General features: G+C 34.0%; 1 pseudogene; it reads right to left on the reverse strand.

The window, feature by feature from the left end:
* Positions 1 to 17928: 17928 nt before the first annotated feature.
* Positions 17929 to 18035, reverse strand: LOC125096528 (uncharacterized; annotated as a pseudogene).
* Between the last annotated feature and the right edge of the window lie 5270 nt (positions 18036 to 23305).

A 23305-nucleotide genomic window follows, 5' to 3' on the forward strand; every position in this document is an offset into this window, starting at 1 on the left:
ATATATCTTTTCAAATTAGTTTTTTTTCTGTTTTTAAAGATTTTATTTATTTGACACTGAGAGAGATCACAAGTAGGCAGAGAGGCAGGCAGAGAGAGGGGGAAGCAGGCTCCCTGCTGAGCAGAGAGCACGATGTGGGGCTCGATCCCAGGACCCTAAGATCATGACCTGAGCTGAAGGCAGAGGCTTAACCCACTGAGCCACCCAGGTGCCCCCAAATTAGTGTTTTTGTAGGAATACATAGAATTCTTTAATGTGGGGTGGTAGGGATGAGTCATGTGGAGACAATCAGAGTAATGCGGAGAAGGGACCAGGATGTATTGTTTAAATGCAGTGATGTGAATATAATTGAGAATGAGATTATACCAATGGTATAAACATCTCTGAGTGAGACTGGTGGAAAGGTCTTTCTGGGTTAGAGATAAACTATTTTTGCATTTCTGAAGAAGGTCTCTTACCCTTCCCAAAGACATCTGCATACTTAAAATCATCATTTAAAATAATCTTGGGCACATTTTCTCATACATCCAGGAGAAATAATCATGCTCCTTTCTGTTGCATCTGGGCTTTCTATACATTCTTTTAATGTGAGTTAGCATACCATCTTATAATTGTTTCAAAACCTGTTTGTTTCCTTTTCTAGAAGGGAAGTTTATTAAGAGCAGGTAACTTTTTTTTTTCTTTTCTATATATCTTAGTGAATAACCAAGTATATAGCACTGTATTTGACATATTGTGGATGTTTAATAAATGTTAAATGGAATTTAATTTTGAGAACTGTCCTGGCTTTAACTAAAGTTGACCACAGTGTTTACTGATACTAAAGATGGATGAATCCTTTGGTGGGGGATGGGATAGTTTCCTTTGTTTGCATATCTGTATGGGCAGGAAGGAAAGGGTAGTATTCTTTGACAAAGACCCCTAAAAATAGTGTGTTAATGCTGTGCTTTATGCATCGATTGTGATTTCACTGCCATTGATTACTGGAGATGAGGTGGCCAGATAATTTGTGTGAAGAGAAAAGTTCTTCCATTGCTAGAAAATATAAAGACTTCTGGCAGAAATATTTCCTGACTTCAGTCTTTTGTAAAACTACATTTCTATTGGTTGTCTTGCATACCTTACTTCACACGTGATGTATATAAATTTGGTTTATTTTTTTCTTAGATTTTTTTTTTCCTACTCTTTGCTTTGGCTGCTATGAAACTCAATGAAGCACTCTTATCTCATCTTAAATAATTTTGCTCTTTATATACTTTGTTTCTTTATATTACCTCTCCCCAGGACTCTTCTTATATTTTAGTACTTTCTCCCTTCACCTCAATTACTCTATCATATTATTGTATGATTTTTTTAATAGCTATCTCGAATACATCTGGGAACAAGGCAGGATATAAAGTAATTAATAAGTAAAATAAATCCAGGCACGTTAGCCCCACATACTACCCGCCTGCCAATACCACATAATACAAACCACATTGCACTGTTTAGAATGAATGAAAGCAAAGGTCTCAAGCTGGTGGCTAACAGGCAAAATCCTGCTCACTGACATGTTTTGTTTGGCCCACACAGTGTGTTTAAAATATGAAATACTTGCCAACCTTTAGGAATCAGAAAATTTTAAATGAAATCCCAGTTTTTCTTAAAGGGGCCTATATTCCTAATGTGTGAGTGGTAGCACTTCGTCCAGTTCACCAGAGCCTCTGGTACACTATTTTGTTTCTGCTATATTGCTTGGCACTATTGTATTAATTTATATGACCTGCTAGATACTATAAAGATTTTGCTTGGGTCTCCTGCATGAATGAGATGAGCAATTTACTTAAATAAGTCATCATTTTTCAGTAGCTTTTTAATTTCTATTCATAAAATAATGGCAGAATTCCTGTTGTTGCTTTTGCTTCTTTCGAACATGAAAAAGCTAACCAATATTTTGGAGCTTATGTCAGAAAAATTATTTACTTATTTATGATATTTCTACCCAGACATTGGAAGTCTCCTTATCAGGAAATTAATATTTAGGACACCTTTACTATTTGAATCATAGTCCTGAGTCTGGAAATAAGGCTTTGGCCTTGCAATAGTCAGAAACTTCTGCCTTATAATCATGGATTGTAATGCTTTTGATCTGAAGTGAGGGTCCTAGTAACTCTTACTTAACATAATATTTTTAACAAGCTTGATTTTCTTTTCTTCAGTCCAGAGCAAAGTAGAAATATTTTTTATTAATTATTTTTATTAGCATACAATGTATTATTTGCCCCAGGGATATAGGTCTGTGAATTGTCAGGCTTATACACTTCACAGCACTCACCATAGCACATATCCTCACCAATGTCCATAACCTAACCACCCTCTTCTACCCTCTCTCCCCCTAGAAATATATTTTTTTAAACACTGGGACTGACAAAACACATTTGATGCTTACGAGAAACTACCTCCTGCAAAAAAACAAAACAAAACAAAACAAACAAACAAACAAAAAACAACCTAAAAATTTAGAATTACTAGTTGGTGAAATCAAGTATTTTCATAAATGTCCAGTTATATTTCTATCTTTTATAAGGGGATTGGGCACCTACCATATTGTCCTGCTCTGCTGCTGTGCTGGAGCTGGACTTGACTGGCTCATAACAGCAAATGGTATCTCTTCCCAGCTCTGTACTCACGATATAATGATTTTTGTTTGTTTCCAAAGAGCTGATTGTTAAACATTTACCTGCACATCACTGTATCCAGGGCCTGCTAGGCAGTTTTCCTCCATATTTTTTGTACATTAGCATGTGCTGCTGGACATCCTTCCACATTGAAATACACAACTTCCAGTTTCTTCATTAGAAAACTCCTACTTAAAAAAGAAAAGAAAAGGAAAAAAAACCCTCATCTATTAAAACTCTTTTTATGCATCATCTTCCTTGTTGAATTTTTCTCCAGTTAAAGACAGAAAAAAATTATTCTTTATTTGTATCAATGCTCTTCCCATTGCATTTTATTTATCTCCTTATACTTTGCATTTTTCTATGTAGTGATTATTTCTATGTAGTGATTATTTCTATGTAGTGATTGATTAAATCAAGGACAAAATATTTTTATTCTCCTTAGAATACACCCTTTAGTGAATCATTCCATCCAAGGCCATAATGGTTATCCTCTTTAGATGGAATACACAGAACTGCTGAACCTAAATTGAATTGATCTCTTAGCAGATGAGTGACATGGATAGCCTTTCTTCTGTGGGGTTGTACTGTCAATTAATAAGGACAGGAAACTAAAAGGCAAAGGTGTAAGATGGGAGTATGAAGGTCTCTAATTGGGCAGAGAGGGAAGGCACTTTGATTAAAGACTGAGAGTACATTGTTCTCTGACTCCATAATGGCAACCTGGCATGGTCTGCACGTTTATGTAAACATACCTGATATTTGGTAGTTGTTTTAGAGAAAAATGATTGGGTAAATTGTTTCTTAGCAACATGGAATGCTTTTCCATGTTCCCTATCTTTGCATTGCAGTTTCTCAAAATATAGCAACCTAAACTTTCTCTGTGCCTCACACAAATTGTGTGTGACAGGTCACAGTTATTTAATAGAGACTAATAGTCCTCATTCCCATAATCCATATTATTTAAATCCTCCCATGTCAGTCACTGTAGACTAAATTTGTATCCAAATCATTTTCATTCCCAGAAGTTAAATGTGATTCTGGCAAAAACATAGCTCTTATATTATTTGGTGCTTTTATTATGAAATAATTATGCTCAAGAAACTTCATTGCTTGTTACAAACTTGGGATGTGAGGAAAATTCCAAAGCAAAGACTGCATCATTCTGTGGGCATTTCTTTGTCATTACCAAGTTGTTTTTCTTTGAATGTTCTTTGATTCTCCCCCGAAAGAAAGAAAGTCCATTCAGTAGCATCAAAGTGTGGATGTTTTCCATAGTGATCTGGATGGGAATCAGTAGCAGGGGGCTTCGCCTCAATGTCTGTGGTTCAAGGGAGGATGTCACTCTTCAGAGACAGTGTGAGCAATAGGGAAGCAGGGGAAGTTTCTGAATGACCTCACAGCAAGAGATGAGCAGTCAGTACAGTAATAATGGTTTACATTGGCAGGACTCCACTTCTGGGGTGGTCCATAGTGACATTGTCAAGAATCTCTTTCATTAGTACTTGAATACTTCAGGGACACATTGGTTGAAAGGTGAAAAGTTGGAAGTGCTGCTGTTTTTCATGGCTGGGGATAAGGAGAGCCCATTTAGGAGCTTATAAGAAGCTGTTTTTGAAAGAAAATACAAAACGCCAACACAATTTTTCATGAACTCTCAAATGCAGTGTGGTGCAGACTCTTGATTTACAAACTGCTCTTTCTCTCCTGTTGGAATTGTGGCTTCCTTTTGGTAGTGTGGTTTTTGCTAGGAAATAATTTACTAAGGTTGAGAGGTTAATGGTTTAGGCTACAGGTAACAACAATTATCCAAACTGGAGAGCACATAGTATAAAATTACTGACGTGCATTTTAGCAAGTTTATTGATTAAAGTTTTATGTTCTTTCTATTTATAGAATTGAAGATTTGTTTCATGGAATATAGCAACCAGTGAAAACCTGGCATATTACACACTCCCTTGCACACATGTTATCTTCCTGTGAGTCCTTTAAATAGTAATGTCAACAACATTAGGGATCTAAACCAGTATGTGCTTTGTTGCAAAGGTGCATTTTAGTGTTTTATATATTTTTAAGGGAAAATATAGGAAAAATTGATAACTTGAACAGACATGATCTAGAGCAACTTAAAATTAATAGAACACTTCATATTTTAGGAGTAATTTACATTCAGTGTTCTGTCACTTCCAGCAAGTCTTGAAAAAAATCTAAACTTGTCTGACTGCTCTATATATCCATAAGCACATCCTTCCAGATTTGATTGACTAGTGTTTTAGTAGTGCAAAACTTACTGATATGAAATCTTTAAAATTTATATATAACATTCTCAGAAAAAAAATCTTTATTTTAATGTTATATTTTAGGTATTAATGAATATGTAATTTAAATATATGGTTATGTTAGACAGACAAACAATCCTCTGTAACATTTTATTGTTCCATCTTTCCCAGCTTAACTTTTCTATCCATAAATATATATTTTATGGTTATAAATAGATATTTATTATAAACAGTTCAAACATTATAAAAACTTATGCTGAAAAAATAAGTATTTCTAAATATTTCAATTCCAGAATAATAAATAGCTTGTATAGTCCTGTCAGTTTTTCCCATGGATTAAAAGTATGTAACAAATTGTTAGATAAGTTATATTTAAATATTTAATAAGTTGCATTTAAGTATTTTTAAAGAAGTAGGTCTATTTTATGTAAGCACTTTGAAACCTTTCTTCCCCCTCAAAATAAATAAGATATATGGACTTGTAGGTGAGTACATTCTATTTGTATTTTTTTTTTAAGATTTTATTTATTTATTTGACAGACAAAGAGATCACAAGTAGGCAGAGAGGCAGACAGAGAGAGAGGGAAGTAGGCTCCCTGCTGAGCAGAAAGCCTGATGAGGGTCTCAATCCCAGGACCCTGGGATCATGACCTGAGTTGAAGACAGAGGCTTAACCCACTGAGCCACCCAGGCACCCTCTATTTGTATTTTTTAAAGATTTTATTTTTGAGTAACCTCTACACCCAATGTGTGATTTGAACACACAACCCTGAGGTCAAAAGTCACTCTATCAACTGAGACAGCCAGGACCTCCTATTCTATTTGGATTTTTAACATATAGAATCATGTTTACATATAGGATTGCATGCTTTTTATTTATCATGATAACTAGAATAATTTCTTATTATTATGTAACATTTTCATGGCACTTTCTCTTAACTTTATAATACTCCATTGCACTATTTAAAATAAATGTTTAAAAAATGGAAAAGAACATTTTTATGATTTTGACATCATTTGAAATATCTCTTTTTCCTCTTCCTTCTCCCCTTTCCTCCTCTCCCTCTTTCTCCTTTGCCTTGTCTTCCCCTTCCTCCTCCTCTTTCTTCTTTTTCTAGTACTCTTCTTTTCCTCTCTCTTCTTTGCATTGAATTTTATCAGTGGGAAATATTGGGCCAAAGGACATGGAAATTTTCAAGTTCTTGTTATATATTAAATAACTGCTCAATATAATAATTTTAGCAACAATGTATGAAAGTATTTTTTCCCTGAAATTTCATATTTAGGTGATTTGATTGATGTTTACCTTTTGTAATTTACACTCAATGGTAGAACATAGATCTTGCTAAGAGTTTCAATCTAATTCTCACCAAAATCTATTGATGTTCCCTATAAACTACTAAGTGGTTTAGTATGGAGCAAAACTAAGTGGTTTAGTATTGAGCAAAAGCATGGCTGCTAGAAAGCTAATGGTGAGAAATTATTCCCAGATTAGTCCTTCAGGTTTTGAGAACATAATTATAAGAACTTATAATTATGACAATTATATGGAGAAATTTAGAATGCATAAATAATTACTGCACAATAAATAAGCACAAATGGCAGAATTATAACTAACGATGTATGAAAATGAAGCTTTAAGTGGCCTAACTCTTGGGCAGTGATGCTCTGAAAGGAACACCTAGGGAGATGCTGTGAAAGAGAGTCCCATAATGATATGGAAGTTGGCTTAGGGGATCTGATTTAGTCATGAAGTCCTCCACAGGTTTTTTTCCCCCACAAGGATGTAGGATTGAGGAAAGGAGCTTTATCTTTGTTGTCATGTCAAAATTATTTGAAATTTGTTGCTGGCCAAGTGCCTTTTGCTTTGATTTTAATAAGAACCTAGGGGTGCCTGGGTGGCTTGGTCAGTTAAGTGTCTGCCGTTAACTCAGGTCATGATCTCAGGATCCTGGAATCTAGCCCCTGTGGGGCTTCTGGGTGAGCGGGGAGTCATCTGCCCCTCTCTCTTTGCCCTTCCCCCTGCTTGTGATTTCAGGATGAAGGTATACTGGGATTCAGAGACTTAACTGATGTAAATTATTGGCCTGCTGACTGTTCACTCATTGTCTACATGTGATCTCAGATCTTACAGCTCTTCAGGTGCTGAAGGAAGATTACTTCTGCCTCATGATATTTAGGTCATGTAGTCTGTCGTTCTTGGACTTTTCCAATTTCATCACTGTTTCTGGGATCTATCTCCTAGAGGAGCATGGCAGGCTCCTTAATTTTGTTTTCACCTCCATAAAATTTCATAAAGAGCTGGTTCTCCTTTCATTATTTTTTTTTTATTTTGATCTAACTTAAATCTGAATCTTTGTCATGAGTATAAGGCAGGACTAACATGATGTTATTAGGGGATTTCTAAGTCTAGCCATTGATACGAAACCTGCTAGGACACTTGAAGGAAGTATCTGAGTTATAGAGATATGAGAATCTTTTGGAATCATAGGACTTTAGAACTGGAAATTACATTAGAAATCATCTTGTCATTTTCCTCCTTCATTTTATTTATTTATGAAAGAGAGGGAGAGAGAGAGAGTGCAAGCATGTGCAGGGTAGGGAGTGGCAGAAGAAGAGAGAGAATCTTGATCAGGCCCCAAGTCGAGAGCATGGGGCCTTGATCTCAAGGACCCTGAGATCATTACCTGAGCCGAAATCAAGAGTCGGATGCTTAACTGACCGAGCCACCAAAGCACCCCTTTTCTTCTCATTTTAAAGATGATCAACAATATGAATAAATGCAACATTGAGCACAATGGACTGTATCAAATACAGAGGGTGAGGAAAAGAAGTGGTGAAGGACTCTTCTGGTCATCCTCACATGTTTGATGGAGGAGTTACAACTTCTGTGAAAAAACTGATAAGTTATCCTGTCCTTTTTATAAGTGTGGTTGAATCTATGATTGTTTTTGTATTCTTTTTTCTCTTGAACATAAGACCAATACTAAGAAACATACAGAAGATGATGATTATTAATAATAGAGGATTTCTGTACATGGTAAAGCTCAGTATATGTTTTCCAGGTTTTATAATCAGAGATGAAATACACATGGAATCCCTCAATAGTATCATGATTGACTTTCTCAATGTGTTTGCATTACAATAGTTTTTATTTTCCTTTCATTGGTTCTGTAAGTACATGAATCATAGAGTAATATTTGACCTATCATGCTATTGAATTTATCCTATTTGAAATATTTGGATTTAAAAGCTAAGATTTTGTTCATGATTAAAGAAAAAGGAGTTGTCTGGATAAAGATAATGCAGCTGGTCCCTGAGGAGTCTGGACTTCCTGTTTTGTTCAATGTGTATCAAGGACAATCTCTGTCATTAGTATTTTCTAGATGATTTTTAGGTATTCCATAACAGTGCCTTTTTATTCCATTGTGCTGCTCTATCGAAAGTTTTTTCTTCAGAAATGACATAAATATATAGAAAACAAAATATATATTGCATTGTATGTATATCTAACAAATTACATTTGAGTTTCCAGGATTTCAGAAGTAACTGCTTAGTATTTGTTAATGCAAATTGTTGTGCAATTAGGGTGTTCTGAACACTGAAAGGCAATCAAAATTTACCAAAAGGGGGGGGGGAGAATTGATTGACTTGTTCTTTCTACTTTGTATGATGACATTCCATGAGTCTCTGAGCCCCCACCAAGGTAAACCGAAATAAGGATTAACTGAATATCACAAAGGCTAATTTACAGAAACCACATGAGAAGTTCTGAGCATAGACAGTGCAGATAACAAAAATATTATCCACCTTGTTTACAGTGGAGTTAGTCAGTTTATTAGTTGGAGCGCTTCATTATGTATAAAAGATGCCAATGATAGTCTCCTAGTCAAAATAAACAGGCATAAAGTGTTCTGCATATACAATTTGTGGGGAATAGTTACTTTGCTATTTATTTAATAATTGGCCATAAATGGAGTCAAAGTGCAAAGGGAAAAACTAAAAAAGCAGCCCACTAAGGGCTTTTTGAAAGATTGATAAATAATGTGGAATCTCAATTAGGCAGTAGAAGGAATGCAGATATTAAAAATTTGGTCAAGAATCTAATTAGCTGGAGGTAATTAAACAGTCTCACACGGGGTCATTAATCTTTTCCACAGACCTTTGATGTTTTGCACACTGTCTCCTAGTCATTAATAAAATTCATAACACTCCACTTTGTGCTGTTTTATCATCATGTTTTTTCTCTGTAAGAGCATAGACCAAGTGTCATTGTATCACAAGGGCCTTACTTTAGTTAATTTCTTTTCCTCCCCCCATGCTTGTTAGGATTAACCATTTAATGATCCAAACCAAAAGCAAACAGCACATTTAAACTTGTCCTTAACTTTGGTAAGTAATACAATTTCACAACTTTGTCATCATTATATTAAAAGAGAGAGGGAGAAAGGGAGAGAGAGAGGTTTCTATTGTTCCCATGTAAATGTTTCTTAGAAATGGTAAATTACAGTGGAACTACATTTAGTTATCTAAAGATTTACACAGTTGCATATTACAGCTGTAACTTTTCAAAGAGCAGAGTAATTATTTAATTAAGAAAAATAGTCTAAATGGAAACTGTGGAACATAAACTATACATTGAACAACAAAGAAGGAGAATGTCATTTCACTACTTTATTCTGGTAAGTTTCAAAGTAATGCCATATTCAGAAGTGGCTGTGTTATAAAAGACAAGGAAAATGCAAAGATTGCATTTAGAAAATATGATTCCTGTGATTCAGAGGAAACATTTTATTCATTTTCATAAATGCAATGTTTGTATATTTATTCTTGTATTTCAGTTTTTAACCAAATGCATTTCTGAAAAAAATCTTGTTTTACAGAATTGATTGTATTTATAATAGAGCCTGTTACTCCAAAAGCCATTCTACCTGTCCTCTGATAGATTGCATTGATTAGCAGAGAGAATGCTAAAAGAGATTGAGTAGTTCTGAACATTTCACTACAGAGATAATGTTCTCACAATGATGGCATAAGAGAATATACAGAAAATGAGGTACTCATCTCAACACACTTGAAGAATTCATAAGCATTTGTTAAAGAAATGTAAGAAAATGATATCTGCAGAATATTAAACACAGAAAATATTATTTTATTTAATTGATTGTTTCAGATAGGAAGATTGTCTAGCTATTCCCCTCCCCACAAAAAAAAAACAAACTACAGTCGTATGTCTATTTAATGAAATTAAAATTTCTGGAAAAATAATCACTTGCTTTTTAAATTTTAGGAGTTGTTAGATATTATCTCTTATCTTCTGATATATTTTGTGTGGGTGAAATCAGAGCATACTTTCTTTTTTCAAAAATAAATGCTCATTTTCCAAATAATTAGCATTGCTCCTTTTAAAAAATGTCATATTTTTACCTAAACTAACACAAAATGTTTGCATAAAATGAAATTCTATATTTGAAAATACCATTATAACAGATTGCCACATTTTAATATCTATACATACCTTTGTTTAAACACCAAGAGAAAACAAATTTAGAAAAGAAAAATATGTCATTAAAAATCATTAAGCTAAAGCTCATATTAAAGAAAAATATCTGACTCTTCACTAACAGTGCATTATATAAGATTGAGATACAATCTATTAGACATACTATGAAGAGAAAAAACATATCAACATCATGTACAAAAAAGGAGTTGCTTTGAAAATCCATGTGGAATCCCCAATCAAAAATAGAAACACCCACTCACATTGATTAAAATTTAATAGTGATTTGACTAATCAGTATGTTTATTCTAAGCAATTACATAGTAAGCCTAATTGTTAAATTTATACAGCTTTGTTATTCTCGATCCTCCAGTGACATAAATTTAAAACAGGTTGAAGTTAATGACTAAAGGAATGTAAATAAAATAGTTAAGTGTTTTAAAATATTTACAGGCTTGATACCACACTGGGGTAACAAAAAGGGTTTAGGTCGCATTGTGAGCATCAGACCTGTGTATTGGATTCCCCACTTTTTGTTTATGGAGAAATTAATTGTTTCAGGTGAGGTCCTAAACTGGATATCTTTGTTTTTAAAGATATAGAGTAGCCTTAAACACACAAAAAGTATAAATGGAATTTACTGACACTATATTTGCATATAATATTAAATGGAGTTTACATTTTATGCTATGTATCTTTGTGCCTATGTGTTTGTGTGAGCTGAAGTTATGTCATTTTTATTGGGTATATTTCATCCAGGAGATATCGTCTATTTTAGAGAAAAAAATGAGAAATGGACCACATATTAATGTAATTTATCATTATGTGGCATATAAAATCACATATAAAAAGCAGTTTTAAAACATAGTGATTTAACTGTAAATAAAAAACCATGTATTTAATAATAAATAGCAAAGTTGAATTTTCATGAGAAAATAGTTAAAATCCATAAATATTGAAGCATTTAGAAGTTTGCTGTTTTAATATTTAGGTGGTTTATATGCTCTGCTTGTGTTAGCAAACTGGATATGAATGTGTACTCTGAATAGTCTGCTCAGAAATTTAGAAACATATATGATTAAACAGACAGATATTTTGTTAGATTTATCTTTACCTCTGCTGGGCCTTGAATTTTAATCTATTTCTTTAAGTGAAGAGGAATAGGGACAAAAAAGGAGTTCAATAGTATGAGTGTTTGAGGTTCAGTACCACCTCCCAATTTCCTGGTTAACTGTAAGGTCATTCCCCAAACAGCAGGGCATAGGGGAAATCTACAATTCTGGAATCATTATATCATTTCCTGTCCTGTTTCCTGTCAACTGTTTCTGCCAGAAATGGCTAATAATGACCTATTTTCACTGAGCAATAAGAGAAGCTGAAGTCGAAATTAATGCTGTAGTTAGATATCTTTCCTAAATGTAGTTATAAAATCTGGACTAAAGAGGGCAGGAGATACTCTATAAAAAAAACTATAGAAGAACAAGGGGGGAAAAAAAACAAAAAACAAAAAAAACCTCTATGAGAAAGTCATTCATACAGTTAAGTACATGATAAACTGAATTATTTTCAATAAAACTGGTATAAATGCTTTAATTACTTTGATACCTTGATTAACTGGAGTTTCAGTGGTATTTGTAGATAGTATGAGCTTTCCTTACACTTATTATTCAACTTACTTCTTTGCATTTGTATTGGAGATGAATGTTTTTTATACATTCCTTTAGATCATCGTTTCCTTCTGGATCTGTTAGGAGCAATGAAATTAATAGTAGCCTTGAACTAAGAAACATGTCATTCACTTAGTTTAAAATATGAGGTCTTTTCTAATCCTTACTTCATCTTCAAATTTAAGTTTTAAAACCCATGGCAACATATGTCACAACTGGATTTCTCTCCAAATTAATGTGAATTTCCACGGATGTACTAGCTAAATAGAATTCTTATCTATTCCATGTAAATTCATGTCCTCTTATTTCCTTTTTTAAATTTTTATAAATTTATTTGGCAAAATTGAGAATCTGAAATCAGTCAGAATATTGAAATGTGGATGAATGATAATGATCATCAGATATAGGTTGGTATTCAAAATACATTACTAAATAAGAGACAAGCCAAACTACTTCTTTCTTTACTTTAAAGTGGTACACATATTTATTTTAATCTGTAGATATCTAGTTAATCTGACATTTCCAAAAAAATTATAGATATTTAATTAAGTAAACAGAGAAATTGTTCTATAAACAACTTATATTATATTTTTCATATGGCTCTTCTCCAGTTTATTATTATTTGCAGAATACCAAAAATTAACTTTTTAAAAATATATCCTTAGAAAAATATTTAACAATTATTGAGATACTTCACTTATTCTGGCAATAAGTATTTTTTTCTAATTTAGTTTACTTTAAGATAAAATTTAACTTCTAACTATGAAGGATGTTACATTAAATCATTATTATAATCCTTGTAATGGATCCGAATGCCATTTTATTGACCAAATAAGCTTTAAACTTGAACAGCCAAAAAACAAAATCCAAGTGCTTAACATTATTAACAGGCTAATACACTCAGGTAGCTAAAGATAGTCCAGCTATATAGAGTTTAACACAGAGTTTAAATGTCTGGAAAACTCAGTTGCTTCTGAGCAATGTGGGACAAATTTTGTAATTCCCCACCTCTCAGCACATCTAAAGTAAATATAGTTCCTGTACATTTGGATCCTTCTAAATAGTGGATACTTCTTCGAAGCAGAGACAAAGGTAAATAGAGGCCAACCTTCTCTGGAACTTAGTTGAATGCAAGAGGCTGCCACCCTCCAAACCATAAGGAAATGGGTTGTAGGCCACACCTGCCCATGTCTGTAAATAACTCTTTTTATATTGGGTCACTGAATCTGAAATACCTCCTTAATATCTGTCACATGTTTAATTTTTCTGTCTTAAAAAAAAACAGATTTCTGTTTATTTGAAGAACTGAGGGAAGGGAAGCCATTTTCTGTTCTGGTGGAAAATAGCTTGCGATAGCCAAGGTAATAATCAATGAGCTTATGGGCATGGATGACTATCATTGCTTTCATAAATAATAAATTTCAAATCTCTAACAATGAAAAGAGTATTTAATGCAAGTTTTATCCTTCTGTCTGTGGTCTGCATGTTATATTGTGTGAAATTTCCAAAAATAAAATTTCTAAAAATTCTACATAATTAAAACATTCTCATAACATTTGTTGATCATAAAGACGTAGAAATTGGTGACCCTTAGATTTCTGGATGTCATGTGGGTTCTTTTGGGTTTGCTAATGTCCAGGTTGTTTCTGCATGACTTGGTGTCCTGGAGCTGAAACCTTCCTAGATTTGCACTTAAAAAGTTCTTACGAAGTCTGGCTTGATACCTAGATGAAGATCTTTATAGGAGTTTCACTGATTGCTTTAACACAACATAAGGTAATTCATTATATGCAGTACCATCTTGAAATTTACAGAATTATTTCATTTGCTGAGAACACATTATTCTATCCATTGAAGTTTAATTCATTCAGGTCAAAATTCATTGAGGCACACTCAGAAAATTTGAAGACAGTAAACCAATCTGTTAGAGTAAGCAAACAGCTATCTTAGTACCTAAGTTTCCTTAAAATACATGAATATAATTCCAGCAAGTATTGTTTTTTAAGACAGAGGGATAAGAGAGGCAGGGATGATATGGAAACTGCATTATCATTTTTTGCTTGAGTCAGAAACTCAAAGGATACACTCAGTATTGTTTCCTTAATGGTCCCTGGTTAATAGTGGGCAGGAATGATACTGAAAAATGCCCATGGAAATTAGGCTAATAATGCTGCTTAAAAATTACATTAATTATATTCTTGAATAAAAAATATCAGCCTGAATTTTATACAAATGATATACAGCATAAGGAGGGAAACATTAACCAGGTTGTTATTTTACTTCATGGAGATTTAAATTACACTTAATTTTTAGATACAGTAAAAATATATATAATTTTTGCCAAGTTGATTCTTGATTAAGTATGATCATAAAGTAGCAATATAGTACTATCGGTTACATGAAGTGTTTATAATTTTGTGAATCTCTTCCGATCTCCTTTATCACTTTTTCTCTTGCTCTGTCTGTGTTTGTCACACAGCTCAGTTTTGTCCCCAGTGCTACTCAGCTTTATGAGGTGGAGAAATACAGATTTTAATCCTCATGGAGTTTCAGTATCTTTATCTGAAAAAAAAAAAAAGAAATAAAAATAATGCTTATTTTCACAACTGACTTGGATTGTAGTTTTTGAGATTAACTCTATCCCAGTTCCTTAAGAAGGTATTGAGATATTAAAAAAATAGCAAGATAACTGGAAAAAAAGTATAACCACACCTTTAAAGAGAATAACACCGATCTAGATATATGAAATCTGAATTATTATTCAAAATCAGTCACAAGGATTTAGAGCCATTCCTCACATGTAATTAATTTCCTTTGACTTGATTTGTACACAAGTTGGAACTGATGAAATTTAACACAAGGCCTACTTCAGTACTCATGGCACTGTTTTTGTTCCTCTTCAGGTGGTCAAGATCCAACATTAGGATAGAGGAAAGAGGAGGAGCCAGCATCATCAACTCAGTAGAACAATCAATGAAAATATTTTTAGTTAAGGATCAGGGAGTTATGCTGATACTTAATTTAAAAATTTAAAAAATATAGCTTATTAGTTTACATTTCCCAAACTCCTGTGTGGTTTTCTATGCAAAGAACATGAAAAAATATAGTGTTTTGTTTTCATCCTGTCCTCTCTGAAACCAAAAAAATGGTCAGTTCACCCCCCAGTTGAATGAAGTGGTATAAGTACTTTAAAAAATGTTACTAGATTGGCTATTGTAGACATTGCTGCTATAAACATTCGGGTGCACGTGCCCCTTCGGATCACTACGTTTGTATCTTTAGGGTAAATACCCAGAGGTGCAATTGCTGGGTCATAGGGTAGTTCTATTTTCAACATTTTGAGGAACCTCCATGCTGTTTTCCAGAGTGGTTGCACCAGCTTGCATTCCCACCAACAGTGTAGGAGGGTTCCCCTTTCTCCGCATCCTCGCCAGCATTTGTCATTTCCTGACTTGTTAATTTTAGCCATTCTGACTGGTGTGAGGTGATATCTCATTGAGGTTTTGATTTGTATTTCCCTGATGCCGAGTGATGTGGAGCACTTTTTCATGTGTCTGTTGGCCATCTGGATGTCGTCTTTGCAGAAATGTCTGTTATAGCCAAACTATGGAAAGAACCTAGATGTCCATCAACAGATGAATGGATAAAGAAGATGTGGTATATATACACAATGGAATACTATGCAGCCATCAAAAGAAATGAAATCTTGCCATTTGCGACGATGTGGATGGAACTAGAGGGTATCATGCTTAGCGAAATAAGTCAATCGGAGAAAGACAACTATCATATGATCTCCCTGATATGAGGGAGAGGAGATGCAACATGAGGAGTTAAGGGGGTAGGAGAAGAGTAAATGAAGCAAGATGGAATTGGGAGGGAGACAAACCATAAGTGACTCTTAATCTCACAAAACAAACTGAGGGTTGATGGGGGGAGGGAGGTTGGGGGGGTGGGATTATGGACATTGGGGAGGGTATGTGCTATGGTGAGTGCTGTGAAGTGTGTAAACCTGGGGATTCACAGACCTGTACCCCTGGGGATAAAAATATATTATATGTTTACAAAATAAAATTAAAAAAAAATGTTACTAGAAGGAGGTGACAGTTCATGTAAACATGAGAAGACACTGGAATAAAAATATAGCTTACGATATTCATCTAAGCAACATCTATCAGTAGCGCTTGCCATAGAGGACAATGGGGAATGACTTCGTTTTCCTTTCTTTTTGAAAGTTTTTAGTCTAGTTCTAAGTGTGTGCAATTGTGTGCAATATATTTTGGAATATCTTTTTCTTTTACACTTTTCTATTTCACCTTCTCCTCTTCATTTTTCTTTTGAATGCCTTCCAGTTTTCCCCTGAACTTTGTTTTATGAACTTCTAACCCACTATTTGAACTCTAATTCTCTAAGAAGAAGACTCATTAACTTTTAATTGGGGTTGGAATACAAGAAATGTTGGTTCTAGGGAATTGTTCTAATTTCTTTCCACCTTACCTCAAGCTCATTACCGTCTAGACATGTGCTTGAAATATGTCATGTAAAACGAACAAACAAACAAACAAACAAAACCCTAGAATTTGGTTGCTTTTTTTTTTTTTAATCATCTAACTTTATGGAAAACAATGGAACAGGCATATTGGAGAAGTCTTACAACATCTGAAGAAAACGTGAATTCAGAATTTGATGAGATGTTTCTTGGTCTTAGTAGGTTTGTCTCTACATGGTGATCTGGGTTTATTTCATTATTGACAATCGTTACTTTTTTTTTTTAAATGAGACCTTTATAAACAACAGTTAAATTTGGTAATTTCCTATGATGGATTTGTGTTTGTGTGTGTGTGTGTGTAATGGCTTTTTTTTTTTTTTTCTTTTGGTAATTTTATTTTTTTTTTCAGTGTTCCAAGAGTCATTGTTTATGTACCACACCCAGTGCTCTATGCAATATGTGCCCTCCTTAATACCCACCACCAGGCCATCCCAACCCCCTATATCTCTCTTCTCCAAAACCCTCAGCTTATTTCTCAGAGTCCACAGTCTCTCATGGTTCATCTCCCTTCCAATTTCCCCCAAGTCACTTCTCCTCTCCCTCCCCCAATGTCCTCCGTGTTATTCCTTATACTCCTCAAGTAAGTGAAACCATGAAACCATATGATAATTGACTCTCTTTGCTTGACTTATTTCACTCAGCATAATCTCCTCTAGTCCTGTTCATGTTGATACAAAGTTGGGTATTCATCCTTTCTGATGGAGGCATAATACTCAATTGTATATAAGGACCATATCTTCCTTATCCATTCATCTGTTGAAGATCATCTTGGCTCTTTCCACAGTTTGGTGACTGTGGCCATTGCTGCTATGAATATTGGGGTACAGATGGCTTAAAAATTATTCTCTGATGTTTATTCTACATGGTTAATAAGTGAATGGAAGTAAGAAAACACATCTTAAGCAGCAGCCCAGTGAACTCCTAAATATTAACAACTTCAATCATAATTTGATGTAGGCACCTCCAACTTCAGTTGTTTTTTTAATTTTTATTTTTAAATTAACTAATTAATTATTTTTATTGAAGTATAGTTGACATACAATGTTATATTATGTTTAGGTGTGCAACATAGTGATGCAACAAGTTTATGCATTATTCTATGCTCACCGCAAGTGTCGCTATCATCTTTCACCATATAATGCTTTTTACAATACCACTAACTATAATCCCTATGCTGTAGGTTTTAATTCCATGAATTATTCTTTCCATAACTGAAAGCCTGCATCCCCCACTTCCTTTCACCCATTTCACCTATCTCCTCCACTCCACTCCTCTGGCAACCATTAGTGTATTTTCTATATTTATGGGTCTGTTTCTCTTTTCAATTAGCAATAATCGCGCCTCGGATGAACCTCATTGGCTACGATACTGCCACTGAGCAAAGCTTCTGTTTCTCTTTTCTATTTGTTTTTTTTGTTTGTTTGTTTCATTTTGGTTTTAGACTCCTGTATATGGTTTTGTAAATATAGGAGAAAGGTTTACTTTTTAGCTACAATTTCTAAGGAAAAATAAGCTTTATAAACACCATTTTGTATGCATGAATTTATGTTCATCAAATTCATTCCTTGCTTCTCTTTTATTATTGTGACAGAGTCAATATGTGAAAATATTCTGTAAATTTAAGGTTATTTCATGTAGTGAGGTATTTTCAATTAAAGAAATATTTCAATTAAGAAATATTTTGAATATTTGAATATTAAATTTCATAGTGTGTTAAAACATACATTTAATGATGATAAAGTAATTGAGAAAAAAATGCTCCACTGCATGTAAATTACTGTTCTTCTTTTAAAAATGTAGTTTATATCAGCCTGGATATAGCTCAAGCCCTGATATTATACAAAAATAAAGCATATGTCCAAGAGCATGAAAATCTTGCAGTGTGACCTTTTTTAGGGTTATAGCTTAGAAACAAGAGGCCAGATCTCCATTAAGTAAGCATTCTTTCATGTGATCCAAATCTCATGTCGGGTGAGATGAGTAGCTATGCCTGAATAATTTGATGTAATGAAATTATATTCCCTGGAGTATAGAATTTTGGACCTATTTGAGGGATAAATTTAAAATTGGTCTACTTGATAATTTTTTTTAAATCTTTTTTGTTTTTCTCTTTTGTGATATTTACTAGTTATTCCTGAATCTCACTATATAGATGAAACATTAAGTAAAACTTCCATTTTATAACATTCAACAAATATATTTGATGCTGAGTCAACCTAGAGTCAAATGGGCTAAGGAGTTTGGAACAAGAAAGTAGTATTTGCCCAGGAATTGGGAACATTAGAGAGGTATGAGTATTTCTAAGACATTGATCACAATATTAAACAATCAGTATGAAAAAGGCACAGACAATCAGACTAGATACTGGTATATACTGGCAGAAATGGGTAGTGATATTTCTCAAAAGATTGGGCAATCTGAGATCTTCCCTTATATACTAGTACTAATCATATGGCAAGGAACTGGTCCACAGTATAAAAATAACTAGTTTAGAATTAATTTATTTTTCTTACAGCAAGTAATGTGATCACATTGTTTTTTAAAACATGGAAAATAACTATACATGCAAAGTTTTGAAGTACCTTATTTCTCCTATCTCACGCTCCAGACAGTGTCATATTTGCTTTGGTAGTAAAAAGGCCAATAAAACAGACATACCACGGAAGAGGTCATCATGGAGACATGGCCACAAGTTGACACACAAGCTGGACTCTGGCAATTAGAGGCTCCTCTCCCCTTCCCTTGTCCTTGAAATATGTGCTCCCGTGTCCTCTCTCTTCCTAGAAGTTGCTTCAATAATACAGCCTCAACATAAAAATGTGGTATTGGAGCTATCTGGATTGGGTACATAACTGATCAAGGTTAAGTCCTCTATATGAACTAAGATCCTACTGGCAGGTGTAGAAGTCTACTTGTCTTGTGGTCACCCAGAGCAAGCTTCAGGACCAGTAAGTTCTCTTGCTTACTAAGTCTTCCACCTACCAATCTGGAGTGGTCTGCTTCTTTCCTTGGTCACCTTGCCCTCATTGTATGTAAGTTGATTTTAGATTATACTCAGAAGCTTCTGAGGATATTTCAAACTAACACATACACATATGTACATACATACATAGAGAAAACAAAATATAGTAAGATCATGCCTGGCATATGATGCTGTAGAAGAAACAGACTTCAGAGATAGGTGAGTCCAAAAGAAGCATATTTTGAGGGAATATAAATTTCAGCACCTAAAAAACAAACAAAATTTTGACAGGAAATACAGCCAGGTTTTCCTCAGAAGTACAGATCTGTAGGGGATCTGAAGAATATTTAAGAGCTCATTTTGTCAAACTTAGCCTTCACATTTCATTTTATTCCTGAGGGATGGTAGTTTAGATTAATAGGTATTCATCTGATTTAGAAGAGCTGCTGTTTAGCCAACTGAAAGTTACAGAGTTTAAGGTATCATGCTTAACCAGCAGCTGGTCTATCTTTAGCAGGAATAGATATATTCTTTTTTTTTTTTTCTTTTTAACTTTTTTTTTTTTAATTTTATTTTTTATAAACATATATTTTTATCCCCAGGGGTACAGGTCTGCGAATCGCCAGGTTTACACACTTCACAGCACTCACCATAGCACATACCCTCCCCAATATCCATAACCCCACCCCCCCTCTCCCCACCCCCCTCCCCCCAACAACCCTCAGTTTGTTTTGTGAGATTAAGAGTCACTTATGGTTTGTCTCCCTCCCAATCCCATCTTGTTTCATTTACTCTTCTACCCCCTCAACCCCCCATGTTGCATCTCCTCTCCCTCATATCAGGGAGATCATATGATAGTTGTCTTTCTCTGATTGACTTATTTCGCTAAGCATGATACCCTCTAGTTCTAAGGAATAGATATATTCTGCAACACTATGAAAATTTAATTTGAAAGATTCACTCATCTTGGACAAAACTTTGAGATTTCATCTTCTTTGTTGACAGATCTTTAAATTCTGAAAATCAAGTTCTTAGTTCATTTAACGTGTATTTCTTTCTCTCCTTATATTTTTATGTGATGGCTTGGGAGGTCCTCTTAAGCTGCAATTATTTGGGGACATATTCTCTTTAATTCAAGAAATAAACACAGAAAATTAAGCTTGAATTCCTGGCTCCATGCCAACAACCAACAGTTCTTTTCAGCTCTTTTTCTGGGCTGCTGCTATAACTGGATAGATGATGGTGACTTTTAATGGCTGCTTTGGGGCTTGGGAAAATGTGTGTGTGTGTGTGTGTGTGTACAGAAAAGAAAGCTATTAAGGACAGAAGATTGTTGAAAGCTTTACTGACTTTCATGCTGTGAAGAGAAGAGGCCAAGATACCTTATGCTTTTGATGCCTGAGGGTCACTAACCAAAAAGGGAAAGGCGAAAAATACACTCACATGTTGGGACTCTGATTTGAAATCATTTTTCTTCTTTCCATCTCTGGGTACCCAAATAGGGTCAAAAAGCCAGCACCTCAGTTATTTCGTTGAAAGGTTAACAAATGTCTCAACTTTCAGCACATATTCCCACAAAAGTGAAAACTAAGTAAGTTGAGCTTCAAGACACTAATGCTTTCTTCCTGTTACAACTGTAGCCTCATGGTGAACTTTAGAAACAGGTTCGAGTTTTTCATAATAATTTTCCCCTGACATAAGTGGTAGATAATTAAACTAAATTCTTCCCCTCAAGAGTCAGGTTATTTCTGCAGTGGGATAAGTCAGAGTGGTTTGAAATGTGATCTAATGTTCAATCAAATGTTATCTCTTCTTTAAAAAATAGTATCCAAGTCAGTCATTACATGTCTTGTTTGCATTTAAGAGAAACTATGAGCTCATGTTATGACCAATACTATCGTCTTGTGAAATCGCAAATGTCTTTTTTTTTTTTTTTAATTTAAAAAAAATGGAAACAGTTCTTTCTGTGCGCCTCATGAAACTCTTTGGCACCACCATTAATGATCTTGGGTGGAATGGAATTGAGATTAGTTAGAATAGCTACTATTGGACAACTGCCAAACATCAAAGCAAGGCAAACAAAATACGTAAATGCTGTAAACATACTAATTTGGATTTGTAAGAATGAGTTTAGTTTTTTAAGTGGAAAAAAGAAAAAACATCTTGTGGGATAGGCTTTAAATACTGTTGGGATTAAATATAATGGAAATGATTGCAAGGTGGGAAAATTATCATACATTATTATTAAGTACTAATTCATTCCTTGATTAAAGTTTAGAAAATATGTATTTATATTGCTTCTAAATTATATCTATGTTCTAAATTATATCTATGGACTCAGATAAATTATATCTGAGTCCATGCAATAAAACATTTTCCAGATGCTTAAAAATGTGAAAGTTTGCATTGTATTTGAAGTCCTTCTTATACGTCATAGTTCCATGCACATGATTGTTAGTTATTATGGATCTGTTTACACATTTTATTGCCACTCAACTGAAAAAGATGTGAGCTCTGTTCACAAAAAATAAAAGCATGTTTTTAAAAATAAAGGCCAGAAAAGCAACAAAATGGTTATTTCTGTTATTTTACTGTGTCTTGTTTGTGTTTGTTTGCTTATTTATTTATTTATTTATTTTGTCCACAGATCTGTTTTCTTTGGGCTGATACATGTAGCTATGCACTTACCTCACTACTGAAGAATGGTAAGTCTCTAAGAATGGTTAGATTACCAAGAATGGTAATCTCTCTCAATATAGTGCTTTTCCATTCTAGTACTCATTTGTCTGAAAGAAAGTAAATACCCATTCACTCTAATGACTTAACTTCACATAAAAACATAGCTTTTTTAGCAGGTTTTATGTTATCTTGTTTTATACTCATTTTATTGTATAAGTAGGTGGAAATATTATTATGGTTAGTTGTAAAGAAGGAAACTTAGACACATAAAAGGGAAGTGATCTTTTTAAAATCACAGAACTGGTTGAGGACTTATTTTTTCCTATGCAAAGTAAAAGATTAAGCACAGTGTCATCCTTATTTAATACCTATTTCAAGGTAGGTATACTATCTTCATATTACATTTGAGGAAAGAAAATGTTGAGTTATTTAACTTGCCCAAGTTTATGGAACCAGCAAGTGGCAATGTGAGATTGCTAAGGCTGACTTAGCAATGACTTAATGATGGTCCTGGGATCGAGCCCCACATCAGGCTCTCTCGAGCCCCATATTGGGCTCTCTGCTCAACAGGGAACCTGCTTCTGCCTCTCTGCCTATTTGTGATCTCATATATGGGTCTCTAGATTTGGTCTTTTTTTTTTGGCATTCCAAATGGTCTTTTCAACTGGTCATAATTTCCTTCTTCCTTTTTTTTTTTCCCTTTTTTCTTGGTGGAGATTATGACTCTCAATGGAAGTCAGTTTAATACAGTCATAAGTATTTGTAGAGAAGTAGAAGTTGTATGCTTCATTTGCAGATGGTTAAGATATGTTTTATTTATATTTTATTAATTGCCACATTTCAAAAATCTGAGTGGTCTTTGCAAAGAAGTATTACATCAAAGAAGTATTGGATCTGTGCATAATGGATGGCTGTCATTGCAAAATGGAAAAAAAAGAAAAGAAAAAGCTAACCAGAATAAAATTTCAAGCTAAGCAAGGGATTTTTATCTTATTAAATATAAATTATGTTTGCA

The sequence above is a fragment of the Lutra lutra genome, chromosome 3, assembly GCF_902655055.1.
Source record: "Lutra lutra chromosome 3, mLutLut1.2, whole genome shotgun sequence".
Taxonomy (NCBI): Eukaryota; Metazoa; Chordata; class Mammalia; order Carnivora; family Mustelidae; genus Lutra; species Lutra lutra.